Raw genomic sequence first — 16,813 nt, forward strand, 5'->3', positions numbered from 1 at the left:
ACCACCTCCAGTTCTTAAGCAAACCAACAGAAATTGCAGTTCCACGGGGTGGGGCCACATATCCCCACGGAATCTGCCCTGAAACGTGGTTCTCTCATGTGCTGGTTAGTGTCATCGTCCAACCGAACGTTACCTTTCTCCTTTTCCAACTCTTACTGGCAAGTGCTGTGATCTAGCCTTGCCAGGTAGGCCCCCAGCCCTAACTTTAATGTGTACCAGTGAGTGGTGTTGGCAGTGATCCAAACTAACCAGCCTAGCTCAGGTCTCCCACATGGGCTGGTGCATTGGTCTGACCCAGAAAGATAGTCCCATTTTCACTCCCTCCAAACCTCTTGGTCTCAGCCCCCACTACTTACCTGCAAACACAGGGGCCTTGTTGATGGAAGTCCCTCAGAAGTCACTCTTCACTTGCAACACACTTACTCAGTGGTCCTCCCTCCTAAAAATCTCCTTACCCCCTTACCTGATCAATCTGCAGTCCCTGTACCCAGGAGCGCATGAGTTCCCCAGCCCAGCCTTCCGAAGCTGAGTCTTCTGGTGGGGTGGTGTGCTGGCCTGGAGCTCTGCCTGCCTAGCATAGTCCCAAGCTCCTGGCATGTGTTTTGTCCTGGGACCTTACCTCTCAACACACCCAAGATCCAGGCCCATTTAGAGTCCTTTAAACTTGGTCCACCAGCACACCAGGCCAGCGTGCTAACCTTGGGCTCTCCCCTCGTCTCCTCCGACCCTTCCCAGGACCAAGCACGTGGAGAAATCCCCAGGCTTGGTCTGCCTGCCTGGCCACAAGCCCCCAGGTCTCTGCATTCTCCCGCTGCGGCACCATCCCCCAGACCCCCTACAAGCACAGAAAGTGCAAAGGCGCCTGTGCCTTTTACTTCTTTTAGCTCCTCAGCTTCCAAGGTAGACGAGTCAGATGACACAGTGCATTCTTTAGTTTAAAAAAAAAAAAACTCACACAGCTAAGACCTCCTGTGGTCCAAGTGTGCACTATGGTTGTTCACTGGGGAAGCAAAGACACAGCTGCAGCCTCATGACCTGGAAACAGTAGCTAATGAGTCCCCCACATCCCACCCTCTGCATCTCATTCCAACAACCAGTGCCCAGAGAGCAAGACCTACTAACATGCCCCCGAAAAGCCACTCCAGTGCCCATCCCCTTCCCGATTTCTCCAACCCTCCCTACCCTCCCAACACCCAAAGGCCCTCACAGCATGAAAAGCCCAGCCTGGACCTCTGCTGGTCTTCTTGCTTGGCACACATCGGGATCCCATATGGGCGCCGGTTCTAGTCCTGACAGCCCTGTTTCCCATCCAGCTCCCTGCTTGTGGCCTAGAAAGGCAGTCAAGGATGGCCCAAAGCCTTGGGACGATCCTGCACCCAAATGGGAGACCCAGAGGAGGTTCTGGGCTTCTGGCTGTGGATTGGCTCAGCTCCAGCCATTGCGGCTGCTTTGGGAGTGAATCAATGGATGGAAGATCTTCCTCTCTGACTCTCCTCCTCTCTGTCTGAATTTCCAAGAAAAAATAAATAGATCTTTAAAAATACATATGGAGGCATCTTGCAAGGAAGGGCATAATGATGGTACTGCCACTGGACACTGAAATTGGGAATTGGTAATTTCTAAATGAAGGCTTATGAGGCAAATACATTACATTTGCCCCCGAAGTCTATCTTTCCTGGATGATTGTCCTCTGCAAACAGCCTTGTCAGGAGATAAATCTGCGTTGTCGTTACAACACTACTGCTTAGTGAATGCAATCAGTCTGTAATCTGTATTGTTATTGACCTCAAGACTTATGCTGAGACCAAAGACTTTCTTACAGGATCATCTCTGTGATTGGTCGGAGTGCTACCTTCCACTCTACCTATTTTTGTCAAAATTAGAATATCTGACGTTTCTTTAACAAGAGAAAGTCACGCAGAACTGACACTTTGTGGTAGTAGATAAATCCACTGCCTGTGAAGTTGGCATCCCGTATGGGTACCAGATCAAATCCTGGTAGCTACACTTATGATGCAACTCCCTGCTGATTCACCTGGGAAGAGAGCAGCAGATGGCTAAATCCTTGGGCCCCTGCACCCAGGAGGGACACCCACATGAAGTTACTTGCTTCAGCTTGGCCCAGTCCTGGCCATTGTGGCTCTTTAGGGAGTGAACCAGTGGATGAAAGATTCTTTTTCTATAACTCTACCTTTCAAATAAATGAATCTTTAAATGAAAGTCACAGCTAATGGCATGCAATGCTGCATTACTTTATTTCTTCTCTAGGACTTGTTGAGTTGTAGTCGCCACAAAAAAAAAAAGTCCTAGCAAAATTTAACTTCATTTTTAAAATATTTACTTGGTTATTTGAAAGAGTGATGCAGAGAAGGGCGGGGGCAGAGAGAGAGAGAAAGAGAGAGAGAGAGACAGCAAGAGATCGTCCATCTGCTGGCTCACTCTCCATATCAGTATGCTAGAGCTGAGCCAGCTGAGCCCGGAAGCCTGGAACTCCATCTGAACTATGTGGGTAACAGCCCAAGTATTTGAACTATTTTCTGCTGCTTCCTTGGGTGCACTAGCAGGAAGCTGGATAGGAAATGGAGCAGCCAGGACTGGAACCTGCACTTGGGTAACTTCCAGGATCACCTGGCCTCCTTGTTTGGTGTCTGGTGAGGTCAGAGGATGGCCGTGGTTGAGCACTTGGAGAGGAAGGATAGCCTGTTAAGTCAGAGAGTAGAGCAATGGGGCCAAATTGAAGCGTTTACAGCCAAATTTCTGATAAGAACTACCTTCAAACGGGATGCCTCAGTGTCCTAGGAACCCCTACTAGGTGCGTTGGATTAAGCTCCTACAAATTTAGCACGATCAGCTCATTGTTTTGGAGTTTAAAGTCATTCGTGAGTACAGGAGCCAAATCAAGTTCAAATCAGAATGAGGCAAAGAGTGATAGGAGATTGTGAGGAGAGCAGAACGCTGTCTGATGGAGCACACTGGAATGCTGGGGACCTTGGGCCTGCTGAGGGACTGGCTTTTAGCCAACTTAGATTTAGAACCTGAGGCTGGTGCTGGAAATGTCTGTGTGTCATACCAGTGTGCCTGAGTTCAGGTCCTGGCTCCGTTTGCTTTCTCTATGTGTGCTTTTTTTCTTTAACGTCTCCCCCGTCCCTGACTCCAGTTTCAACTCCAGCTACCTTCTAAGGCTCACCTGGGGAACTAGCAGTGATTGCTAGCCACTTGGTTCACTGCCTGTCATGATGGAGACCTGGACTGAGTTCTAGGCGTTGAGTTTGACCTGGGCTAGCCTGGCCTGTAGTGGACAATTCGGGAATGAAGCAGTGGATGGGAGATAGCTCTTTGTCTCCGCCTTTCAAATATTTTTTTCTTTTAGAAAGTGGGTCAAACCAGGGAGAGGAACTCTTCAGATAAAGGGCTAGTGCAACAGTCTGATGAAAAGGTGATTGAGACTTCTGTTTGTGATACAATCTATAAAACTTCGAAAAGAAAAGAAGATGAGGGGCTTGGTGGCTAAATCCTTACTTAGAGGCATCAGGATCCCATATGGGCACCAGTTTGTGTTCTGGCTGCTCCACTTTTCTTGCAGCTCCCTGCTTGTGGCCTGGGAAGGCAGTTGAAGACTGCCCAAGGCCTTGGGACCCTGCATCCACGTAGGAGATCAGAAGCTCCTGGCTCCTGGCTTCGGATCGGTTCAGCTCTGTCTGCTGCAGCCACTTAAGGAGTGAACCAGCAAATGAAGATCTCTTTCTGTGTTTCCTTTTCTCTGTAAATATAATCTGCCTTTCCAATAAAAATAAACACATTTTAAAAAATAAAAGCTGATGAAGGATGGAATTTGATGAAGTCAGAGAATAAATCTTACTAGTGTTGTGTTTCTGTGCCCAATATAATCATAGTACAGGGAATGAACTGAAATCATGCTTTCCAACAGAGCTAAACTCATTTTTCCTGATTCACATTTTAATTAAATCTCCATATTTTGGCTTTAAAATCACAGTGTTAGTGATCATCGTGATACCGACTAGGATTCTGGACAGCAATTTTGAGACTACCTCATGCAAACATGCAGCAAGAACATGTGAGGTGCCAAATAAGACAAACTATACAAAGGAATGAAAGCACTAAAACAACAACCAAAAAAATCTGTGAAGTCTGCTGAACACGACCACAATTCATTCCAAAAACTTACTGGGACCGGCACTGTGGCATGTAGAGTTGTCATCTGCAGTGTCAGCATCCTGTATGGGTGCCAATTCGAGTCCTGGCTCCTCTTCAGACCCAGCTCTCTGCTAATGCGTCTGGGAAAGTAGATGAGGATGGGTCAAGGGCTTGGGCACCGGCATCCAAGTGGGAGAGTCAGATGAAGCTCCTGCTTCCTGCTTCAGCCTGGCCCACCCCACTGTGGCCCTATTGTGGCATTTGGGGAGTGAACCAATGAATGGAAAATCTCTCTCTCTGCCTCTGCCCTTCCGTCTCTGTAACTCTTTGTCTCTCAAATAAATAAGTGAATCTTTAAAAAGTTAACTGAATCTTTCCATGCTTTGTTTTTTCTTGGTCCATAAAGAAATGAGTGATAATAAAGACTATAAGCTATTGTTTCACATATCATTGCAATAAAATAATACTAAATCCAGATGGCTTATCAACTCCCTAATGCCCAGTGCAGGAAATAAGGTCATTGCCTGTAAAGTACTAGATTCTTACCTAGGCACACGGTATACCCACAGCCAATATTTACTGATTAATCTGTTGTACTATTTTTTTAAGTCTCTGAAATCAGAGTACCTTGTGAAGTTGAAGATTATTATTTTTTTAGAACATATGAACAAAGACCATAGTGTCAAAACGGGAGCATTGAAAGAAAGCTGGACATGGAAGCAGGAAGAGAATACAGTGAGAGGTGAGGCTCAATAACCAGGTAGATCATTAACCATGTCGTGCCGGGAGTCTGACCATTCAACTGCTTTACTGTAAATTCAAAGGGAGTTTCCTCTGTACTACGTTTCTTCTGCCTTTGCAGGAAGATTCACAGTTTTCACACTTCCTTGTTACATTATTGACTTTGGATTTTTTTTTTTTTTTTTTTTTTTAGCATCGAAAGAATTGTTCTCGGTTTTATTTTTATCTGACACTAACATGAGTAACAAGGGAAGTGCTGAGTGGTGTTGGCAGGGGCATTAAATGTGCATTTTTTTACTCAACTACCTCAGGTATCCAGTAATACAAGAAAAGCAAAAAGCAAAAGCGTTTTTTTTTCCTGAAAATTTTATATACTTCAGAAGGATACAAGTCCGACCATTTTTTTTTATGAAATAAATTTAATGGCTAACAGGAAAATAACTGAGAAAAAGACTGACTTCTTGCTGATGACAGTAAAGCTGGATAATTAATCTTAGGTTTTTGTAACTTGAGGCTTTGGACAGTTATTAGTTGGAAAATCCAGTACGTGTTCAAAGATGCGGAGCAGTGCCTATATCTGGGGAGCAGCAACACGTTTCTTCTTTCACTTAGAGCTGGAGGGTTTGTGGGTGGCACTCACGAGGTGAGGGCAGGTGGCTTTGGGGTGGCTTCAGGAGACCTGAGGGTTGGTTAGCTACGTGACTGAACGCATGCACGCTTTGTGCTCTTCACCATGCGGGCCTTCACGGGGCCGGGGAAGGGAAGCAGGCAAAGCTCAGCACGTCCAAAATCCACACAGAGCCAGTCATCCGTGTCTTTCCCTTCGATTTTAACATGGGGCTCACTTTGGCATTTCAGGTATTTGTACATCTTCACGAGGTAGTGGGCCATGGCGTGCACATGCCGCTTGGAGGTGCCGCTACCAATCACAAAATAGACTGCGTATTTCATTTCCGGAGGGTTCCTGATCACACAGATGTCTCTGGCGTTTTCCTCCCTCAGAAGCGAGACCAGCGTGTCTATGTCAAACCTGGGAGTAGCATGGTCTGCCGGGCGCCGCTCGGGAACCCTGACTTTGGATTTTTTTTCTTCCTCCACTGCCCTTTAAATCAGTTAGATATTTTGAGAGGAAACTTGTAAATGGAAATGGCCTATGAATCAATACAGGAAGGGTTGTTTTTTTTTTTTTAAATACGTATTTATTTATTTTTATTGGAAAAGCAGATTTACAGAAAGAAGAAAAAACAGAAAGATCTTCCGTCCACTGGTTCACTCCCCAAGCATCCGCATGACCAGAGGTGAGCTGATCTAAAACCAAAAACCAGGAAAAAGCTTCCTCTGGGTCTTCCTTGCAGGTGAAGGAACCCAAGGCTTTGGGCCGTCCTCGACTGTTTTCCCAGGCCACAAGCAGGGAGCTGGATGGGAAGTAGAGCAGCCGGGACACAACTTGGTGCTCATATGGGATGCTAGTGCTTGCAGATGGAGGATTAGCCAATTGAGCAATCACGTCGACCCCAGGAAAGGTTATTTGTACCAGGTGTTTGGGAAGATGAACATGGAATCTCATTTCTTCGAACTAGGAGTGGAGGTGGAATAAAAACCATGTTCAAGAGGGAATTTCAGAAAGTCTGATTTCATTCTCCTGTAAGGTTTTTTAGAACCTAAAATTTGCACTGTGAACAACTTGCCTTTTCCAGGATAGCCTTTAGTGCTGATTCATTTTTTCCTAACCAGTTATCATTAAGGAGCTACGTGAAGATTTGGTGTGGCAATTTTTGGCAGGCAAAGCGCTTGTAAATGATGGCATCATCATCCCATATGGCTAAAAAGCTGTAAAATTATATTTCCTGTTATGACTACTAAGCCATTCCTAGCTCTGTAATTGTTGACTTGGAAACTAAGTATCAACCAGTTTCAAAAAACAGAGTTTGGGCCGGCGGCGCCGCCTACTGGCTATAGTCCTCACCTTGAATGCACCGGGATCCCATATGGGCGCTGGTTCTAATCCCGGCAACCCCACTTTCCATCCAGCTCCTTGCTTGTGGCCTGGGAAAGCAGTCGAGGACAGCTCAAAGCCTTGGGTTCCTGAACCCACGTGGGAGACCCGGAGGAGGCTCCTGGCTCCTGGCTTTGGATTGGCACAGTACCAGCCATTGCAGCCACTTGGGGAGTGAATCACTGGATGGAAGATCTTCTACTCTGTCTCTCCTCTCTGTATATCTGACTTTGCAATAAAAATAAGTAAATCTTAAAAAAAAGAGTTTGAAGATGTTAGATCTAAATATATATCTTTTATTTTATTCATTATAGTTTTATTATTCATATAAAATAAATATATCTAAATATAAATGTATTACTATATTAATTATTATAAATATTATATACATTGCAGTATCGATTGCTTATATTATTATTCATTATTTATATATCTACAAATATTACATACATTATATTACCTATATATCATTTATATATTAGATTGTTAATATATTATTTATATTATAGTATATCACATACACTGCCATACACTATATATTAATACACACAATATACCATTGGTTAATATTAAAAAAATTAATATATAATAATTATAACAACCAATAATATATTATATTGTTTCTATATTATATGTATACATGATATTTAAATTATTAAATATTATTAATGATTATCCATTCATTTATTTGTATATCTATAAATATTGTATGTATTATATTATCTCTCTATATAATTTGAGAGGTGGTTGGGGATTGTCTGATTCACTCCCCAAATACCTGCAATAGTCAAGACTGAGCCAGATGGGAGCCAGGAGTTTAGAACTCAGTTTTGGTCTCCTGCATGGGTGGCAGGGACCCATGTACTTGAGCCACGATCTGCTGCTCCTCCTGGCCACAACACTAGCAGGAAGCTGAAATCAGGAACTACAGCTGGCCATTGAACCCGGATATTCTGTTGTGGGATGCAGATAACTTATCTAGTGTCTGAACTGTAAAGTACTGTATTCTTTACAGTGCTAAATGCCTGCCTCTCTCTTTTTAAAAAGATTTATTTTTTATTATTTGTAAAGGAAAGTCAGATATACAGAGAGAAAGAGAGACAGAGAGGAAGATCTTCTGTTCACCAATTTGCTCCTCAAATGGCTGCAGTGCCGGAACTGAGCCATCTGAAGCCAGGAGCCAGGAACCTCCTCCGGGTCTCCCACATGGGTGCAGGATCACAAGGCTTTGGGCCGTCTTCGACTGCTTTCCCAGGCCACAAGCATGGAGCTGGATGGAAAATGGGCTGCCGGGATTAGACCAGTGCCCATATGTGATCCTGGGGCCTGCAAGCCCTCTCTTATTTTAAAAATTGTGATAAAGTACGCATGACATAAACTTTACTGTCTCACTCCCATGTAGTTCCGTGACATCAAGCACGTTCACATTTTATGTAGCTGTCACCATTCCTCTGTGGGTTCTTCTCATCTTGCTAATCTGGAGCTTTACCCATTCAACAATAATTTCCTTGACCTTGGTCTCTGCCAACCACACTCTACTATGTCTCTGAGAATCTGGCTGTCACCAGTACCTCAAATATGGGGTGAGTGACATCATGCAGTTGTGCTTTGGTGATTGGCTAATCCATTCCTTAGTTGGTGTCAAGATTTCCCTTCCTTATAAAAGTTGTATAATATTCTAGTGCCATTTTTTCTTTACTTAGTCTCTGTCCATGGGCACAAGTTGCTTCCACCTTTGACCTACTGTAAATGATGTTGCTGTAACCAAAGGTGTAAAAGTCTCTCAATTATATTGGGCATATATTCTGAAGTCAAATGGCTGAATGACATGGTTGTTCTGTTTTCAATTTTTGAGGAACCAAATGAAATTACTTTCCATTTCAGATTTCTACCAATGGTAAGTAAGGATTGCAATTTCCCCATCATGTTCAACATTTACGTTGTCTTTTTTGTTAAGAGTAGCCATCCTAATGGGTATGAAATGAGTCTATTATTGTACTCAAAGCTCTCATTCTCTAAGGGCTGACATTGGTGAGTTCATATGTGTGTCCTGGGCTAATTACAAGTCAATTATTTTCAATGGGAATTAGGACACTAAAATCTAACCCATAAGTAGTCATTTGTGAGTGTGATTTAAGATAGCTTTATTTTCCTGGAGATAACGCCCAAGAAAATCAGTTAACTACAGGTTCTACTTCTCAGAGTACAAACCCAGCTCCAATGCTGGCTTCAGAATGCAGACCATGAGTGTGATGCTGCCCATCGTCCCAAGGGCCCTGCCGCACGCAGCTGGTCAGACACCCACACCAACTTACTCCCTTGTATACTAACCCTGACAATGGTTATGGAATACTTACTCTTGGGAATATCACATGGGCAAAAGATGAATCTGTGGTATAAATTAATAAGAAAAAAACACAATAATCAATAGAATTCCATCTGCCATCAAAAGAAGCTACATTGAAGAAAGGAATGGGTGACCAGCATTGTCGTGTTGTTGGTTAAGCCACTGCCTAAAGTGCTGGCATCCTATGTGGGCAATGGTTCATGTCCCAATTGCTCCAATTCGCATCAAACTTCCTGCTTATTGCCTGGGAAAGTAGCGGAGGATGGTCCAAAGCCTTGGGACCCGGTACCCACAAGGGAGACCTGGAAGAGCCTCCTGACTCCTGGCTCTGAATTGGCTCAGCTTTGGCCATTGCAACATTTGGGGAGTGAACCAGCAGATGGAAGATCTTTCCATCTATTTCTCCTTCTCTCTATAAATCTATCCAATAAAAAAAAACTTAGAAAAAAAGAAGAAATGAAAACTTAATGGAATCATAATATTTTTAGGCACCATACTGACTTTTGTTAATTCTCCAAAGAAAATGATTGGATTATAATAGAAGATTATATCCACTCTGATAAATGACAAACAGCTCTGATACTTGATATAGTTCTTTCTAGGATTTTATGTGCACAGATTGCTAACATTCTTCTTTTTATAATGTTGATTCATGTCATATATATACTTTTCTTGACCCATAAAATGCACTTCATTATGTTATTATAAATTATTTACAATATCAGTTTTATGGTCAGAAAACATTTCCTCTGGGCCTAGTGTGGTAGCCTAGTGGTTAAAGACCTTGCCTTACATGCGCAGGGATCCTATACGGGCACCTGCTCATGTCCCAGCTGCTCCACTTCTCTTCCAGCTCCTTGCCTATGTCCTGGGAAAGCAGCAGAGGACGACTCAAAGCCTTGGCTCAGAGCACTAAGAACTCTTGTGTGGGAGATCAGCACTTTGAGCTGAAAACTTCACATCCTGTGTGGGAGACCTGGAAGAAGCTCCTGGCTCCTGGCTTTGGATCAGCTAAGTTCCAGCCATTGCGGCCACTTGGGGAGTGAACCAGCAGATAGAAGATCTTTCTTTCTATCTCTCCTACTCTCTGTAAATTTGACTTTTCAATTTAAAAATATATAAATCTTTTAAAAATGTCCTCTTATAAATATGGTGTTATCAATAGTTACCATTCTATCAGCTTGCTATATTATTTATGATCTCCTGTTATTAATAATTATATAACAAATATCTTATAAATAAAGGTGTTTGGCTATTTGCTGGTTTCTTCCTTAGGATAAACTTCCAAAATAGGAAGTTGAGTCAAAAGGCAGAACATTTTAAGGTTAATGCAAAGGTCCAGTATTAACATTCGCACTATCAATATTCACTTAGAATAATTAAACTAAACCTATTAAAACCTATCAAAAATCAACAGTTTGTGGTGTTGAATCAAAACTGAAAAGCAGTCTCTTTGTAGAACAAACCAGACGCCTGAAACAAGCAGAATAAATACATCTGTTCAACATTTCTCCATTCTTTCCCATGATGTTCATGAAACAGCAACTAGTGAAGTTCTGCTTGGAAGTCCTGAAACCACTCAGTTGTAGACTCAAAATGGGATAAGGCTGACGAGTGGCAAGTGCACAGGCCCCCTTGGTCTGGTAACACGATGGGAGTTAAAGTGGACAACGAGTAAACAAACTCCTCTCACTTGTGCGCCAGACAACCCCCAGCGTTTTCCATTGCGGTTTCTGAATTTGGCAATTCAGGCTCTCCTGCGCCTGCCCGCTCTTCTCCAACGGACTGCCCAGCAGGTGGCAGTAGATACTACAAATGTGCCTTCGGTTCCTGAGACTCACCTTAGAAAACACTGGCCTGTATTTTTTTTTTTTTTATAGCTTATCAAGGTCAAATCTGGTAATTCATAGACAACAGACTCAAAGCGGCACTAAACAACAATAAAACTACTATACCAATGCATGAGGGGGGAATCGGGTGCGATCCTGACAACCTCTTAACAGGAGGTCATGTGCATGGAGCAGGGGGGCACTCCAGAGTGGAGCAGGTGGTAAGGAGGAAGCTTGGATCCCAACCACGAAGACTCCCAGATCTTCAACACAAATTACTAATACGAGCAACAAGGACTATACCCCAACTGCCAAGGAGGCCACAGGGAATTGGATGCCCTCGGAGGCCGAGTACTCTGAGGTCACCCACCCCCAACTGGAGCTTCTGCAGGGGATGGAAGAAGTCCAAACACTACCTCGCAGAAACCAACGTCATCGGAAAGACAACCAGAAGCTCTGAGCGGTCAGCAGACACAGAAGAACAATTAATGTCCTTCGGGACCAGGGAGGAGAGCTTTCTCTGGTCCGAGCCTGGCTCCACCTCTGGACCCCCGCCCTCCCTCGCAGTGACCATCGGGATCGCTTCGAAAACCCCTCACAGCAAACAAACAATCATACAAACTAAAAAAACAAAAACAAAACAAAACAAAAAAAACCCCTAAAATAAATAGACAAACAACAGAAAGTAGAGCTTGAAATCTGACAGGAAAGAGCTGGCATGGATTGGCTCATGCCTTGCTGGGTGGGACACAAAGATTAGTCACTCCTCACCATGGTGTTGAGGATTTTCCTGCACACCCCCCCCCAAAAAAAAAAATGTTCTGCACATTAAATGTCGACAAATATCGTTAGAGTTACAAGCCAGTCTAGATTATCCCAAGATCTGCCAAGATCAACAAAATTATACTTCAACACAACAAATGGCTAAATACTAAAATGAAATAGATATGAGACAGCTGAATGGTACCCTATAGCCTTTTCAAGGTATATAGCAGCCGGTCTGGTCCTGTATATAAACTAAAATTGAGATGTCAATGAGCAAATCATAGGTTGTGGTTAGGACTTGTTTTTTGTTATTTTGTTCTTTTTTTTTAACATACTGGTTACTCAAAACTATGTCAATTCCATAATATTGCAAATTGCTGTTGATGTTATATTGGGACTCTTAATTGACTGTGATGATATTATACCAGCTCTGACTTTGGACCAGAAATGGTCTCCCCAAGAAACTGTTCAACCCATCTGGACAATAAGTAGCTGGACTCCATGCTTAATATATGTTTGCAAGGAAAGAATCTTGATTGAATTTGAACTGTAATACTGCATCAAGGTGGAGGAATCCACCAGGGGGGAGGGGAGGGGTGGGGGGATTCCCAAAGCCTATGAAACTGTCACATAATGCTAAATATTAATTAAAACAAAATAAAAAAAAAAGAAAACACTGGCCTGAAAATTTAAATTCTCAACATTTTTGAAAACCTTTAGGAAGAAAAGGAAAAAGAAGAAACTTTACTGAAATAACTGAAGCTATGAGCTCATCATCTTGTATCTCCTGATTTATCATTTGTGTGTACTAAAATTTGGCAACATCAGTAAACACTGAGTTCCAGACACGTCAGTTATTACAGACCTTTCTTTTACCAAAACTTTATAACTTCTTCTTTGTAATGTTTCTTCTCATCCCTTTCTTTTTAATTTCCATTGTCAACAATCTAAACCCAAACCTTAAAACTCCCTCATCTGAAGTATTTTATTTTGAAGATTTATTTATTTACTTGAAAAGTGGAGTTACAGAAAGATGGAGAGAGAGAGAGAGAGAGAGAGAGAGAGAGAGAGAGAGAGAGAGAAAGGGATATTTTATCCATTGGTTCACTCCCAAAATGACCATAGCTACTGGAGCTAGGCCAGTCCAAAGCCCAGAGCCAGCAGTATCTTGGGCGTCTCCCATGTGGTACAGGGGCAACATGACTTGGGCCATCCTCTGCTGCCTTTCCAGGCCACAGGCAGGGAGCAGGATTAGAAGTAGAGCAGCTGGGACTTAGACCAGCACTCATACCGAATGCTGGTACTGCAGGTGGAGGCTTATCCACTATGCCATGGCACCGGCCCCTCTGGTTTCTAGTATTTATTTCAATGAATACTAAATACCACAGGAAAATCAGTTTTTAAAATATTTATTTTATTTTCTAAAACAAAAAAACTGAGAGGAAACTATTTTATTTTCATTGGAAAGGCAGATATACAGAGAGGAGATACAGAGAAAGATCTTGCATTTGCTGGCTCACTCCCCAAGTGGCCTCAATGGCTGGAGCTGAGCCCATCCAAAGCCAGGAGATTCTTCCAGGTCTCCCACATAGGTGTAGAATTCCAAGGCTTTGGGGCTGCCCTTTATTGTTTTCCCAGGCACAAGCAGGGAGCTAGATGGAAAGTGGAACAGCCAGGACACGAACCAGCGCCCCTATGGAATTCTGGCACATGCAAGGCAAGGATTGAGCTACTGGGCTATCATACCAGGCCCAGAAAGACCAGTCTTATGGATAAATCCTTACTGTAATTTCATTCTCCTCTCAGAATGGTTAGTACTCAACCTCACCTCCACAGTTTACCGTGGAGTCACGAGACAATCCCCAATGTGGAGTTCAAGACTCTCCTCCACTTCATCTGTCTTCACCTGACTGCTCACGTTTTATCTTTAGGTTCTTCATTCAGACTCACCTGCTCTCTGAACATACTGGTCTTTCTGTCCTGGCTGAAGCTCACATCCCTACCTGAAACTCTCTTATTTCCTCTGGGATCATTTCATTCTTAACTATCCTTCAGAAATTATTTCATTCAAATTCTATTCTCATGAACAGTCTGTAACCACCTAGCTTCATTCATTCATTCATTCATTCATTCATTCAGCAAGTATATGGTAGTGAGTGTTTGGTTCAGTGATGAAGTTGCTGCTGTCAGATGGCCTGGGTTTGAGTCCTGGCCCAACTTCCAATTCCAGTTTGGTGTTGCTGCATCTCCTGAGAAGCAGCTGTGTTGGATCCAGTGCTACAGTTCCTGCTGGAGAGCTGGGCTGAGTGCTGGGCTCCTGGCTTGGGCATGACCTGGTATCTGGTTGTGAGTGCTTGGAGGGATGGCCCAGTGGGTAGAAGATCTTTCATAGCACCCGTATTTCTCCCTGCCTTTCAAATATGTATAAAAAAATTTTAGAACACTGTATCCAGGCACTATTCAGTAATGGGATTCAACCATAAAGTGATATAGTCTCTTTTTTTTTTTTTCAAAGGGGATACTGCTTCTAGAGTGGAGGTGAATGAGAATACAGGAATAAGTAATGTGATAAAATACACAGAAGAGTTTAGAGCAGCCCCTCGCTTGTTTCGGGTGTAGCAGCCAGGGTTGGGCTCCTAAATCTGGAAAGGGGAACAGCTTGTGAATGAGATGAAAGGGCATTTAAAACAGAGGAATAAAACAGGATTAAAAGCATGGAAGTCACTTGGAGTCTGAGGATCAAAATAAAACAAAATGAAACTCAAGACTTCTGAGTCCTTGAAAGGCATCTAAATACTTTTGCATTTTGTACGTACATGGGCAGTGAACAATACACCTGTATTTGAAGGATCCTGGAACCAGTGCTGTGATCATCTAGGTGAAGCCACAGCCTGTGATATCAGCATACCATACAGGTTCATGTTCTGGCTGCTACATTTCCATTCCAATCCCTGACCCTGCAAATGGTCAGGAAAAGCAACAGAGGATGGTCCGAGAGTTTGGGCCGCTGCACCATGTGGGAGGCCTGGGTGAAGCTCTTGGCTCCTGGCTGCAACCTGGCCCAACTCTGGCAGCTATGGCCATTTGGGCAGTGAATTAGCAGATGAAAGATTTCTCTATCACTCACTCTGTCTCCCTCCTTGCTCTGTCTCTGTAACCATGACTTATAAGGAAAGAAAAAGGAGCAGAGAAAGATGCTTCAGGTGTAACTTTGGAGGATGGACTGGAGCAGAGTAAGACTGGTGGGAAGGTTGCTGCTCTCCAATGGATGCATTTGGGGGTGGGAAGTTCGGGAAGGCCCTGGAAGTGGAGCGGCAGAACCACAGGTGAGTGTTGTCATGGGAACAGCTGGATGGGAGTGCAGAGATGACCTCCAGGTCTCAGGCTCACGTCAGTGAGAGGGTAGTAGCAGCAAAAGAGGATGTTGGGTTTGGTCATCTGCATTTTATGGAGTAACTCTCCCAGGGTCACAGAGATACGGAGCTCGAGAGCTCAGCATGGCTTCCTCCCTTTTGCTCCTTCAGATGTGTTGTCCGTGCAGCTATGACTGCCATCACCTGAGTTTCTCTGTCCTCTGGCTTCTAGCTGGGATTTGACTTCAGGGGAAGGGAAGGGTGGACGAACGTGAGAGCAGAGATGAGGCATTTTCCTCAGTTTCCTCCATGCTAAGCTCCAGTGCTTTAAGAGGCTGAAATGTTCTGTGTCAGTGCTTCTAAAACTTCCAGTGCTGAATAACACTTTATTATCTTTTTAAAAGGTTTTATATATTTTTATTGGAAAGTCAGATACACAGAGAGGAGAGACAGAGAGGAAAATTTTCCGTCCGCTCATTCACCCCACAAGCGGCCGCAATGGCTGCAGCTGAGCCGATCTGAAGCTGGGAGCCAGGAGCTTGTTCTGGGTCTCCCACGTGGGTACAGGGTTCCAAGGTTTTGGGTCGTCCTTGATTGCTTTCCCAGGCCACAGGCAGGGAGCTGGATGGGAACCGGCAACCAGATAGGACCCTAGTACGTGCAAGGCAAGGACTTCAGCTGCTAGACTATCATGCTGGGCCCTGAATAACACTTTAAAAACTACTACTAGGCACTGGTGAGATGTCTCAGTGGTTAAATCCTCCCCTTGCAAGTGCCGGGACCCCATATGGGGACCAGTTTGTGTTCCGGTTGCTTCGCTTCCCATTTAGCTCCCTGCTTAGGGCCTGGGAAAGCGAGAAGGATGGCCCAAAGCCTTGGGACCCTGCACCATGTAGAAGACCCAGAGAAAGCTCCTGGCTCCTGGCTTCAGATCAGCTTAGCTCTGGCCATGGCAGCCATTTGGGGAGCATGTTCCAAGGGTACTGCTTAAGTGGTTTCTTAACTGGTTGGCTCCTGCACATGACAATGTGCTACCATTTGGCCCAGCCATGCCCGTTCCTCCTCCATCCAGAGACAAATCACACACCTGCTGGCAAGTGGAGCAGCCTTGCCCCACCTGACCAACACCCAGCCCTGACTTATGTGCTCATCAGTGGGAGCTGTAACCTATCAGGGGAGTTCCCTAAGTTCCCCTACCAGACCCATTCCCAGACCCTGATCTCACATGTACCAATGGGAGGTAGGCCCTTACCTGGCACAGTCTGCCCTCAATGTCAACCTTTGGTGAGCTAGTGTATGTTGCAGCCCAGCCTACTCCACACCTGATTTTTGGATGCACCTACGGGTGCTGTAGCCTACATCAACCTGGCCTGTTCCCAACCCCAGTAACCATGAGTGTCAGCAATCTCCATAGTCATGCCTGATTTGGCCCGTCCCTACACCCAGCTATCACTCACTATTCCCAGCTCTTGAGCAAATCACTGGTTATTGCAGTTCCACAGGGGTGAGCCCACAAATACCCCACAGAATCTACTTCCAGACCTGGTTCTAGCGCATGCTGATTAGTGTCAATGGCCCAGACTAATGTGACCCACCCCCTGCTCTGACATTCACTGGGAAGTGTTGT

This window comes from Ochotona princeps, chromosome 9 (assembly GCF_030435755.1).
Source record: "Ochotona princeps isolate mOchPri1 chromosome 9, mOchPri1.hap1, whole genome shotgun sequence".
Taxonomy (NCBI): Eukaryota; Metazoa; Chordata; class Mammalia; order Lagomorpha; family Ochotonidae; genus Ochotona; species Ochotona princeps.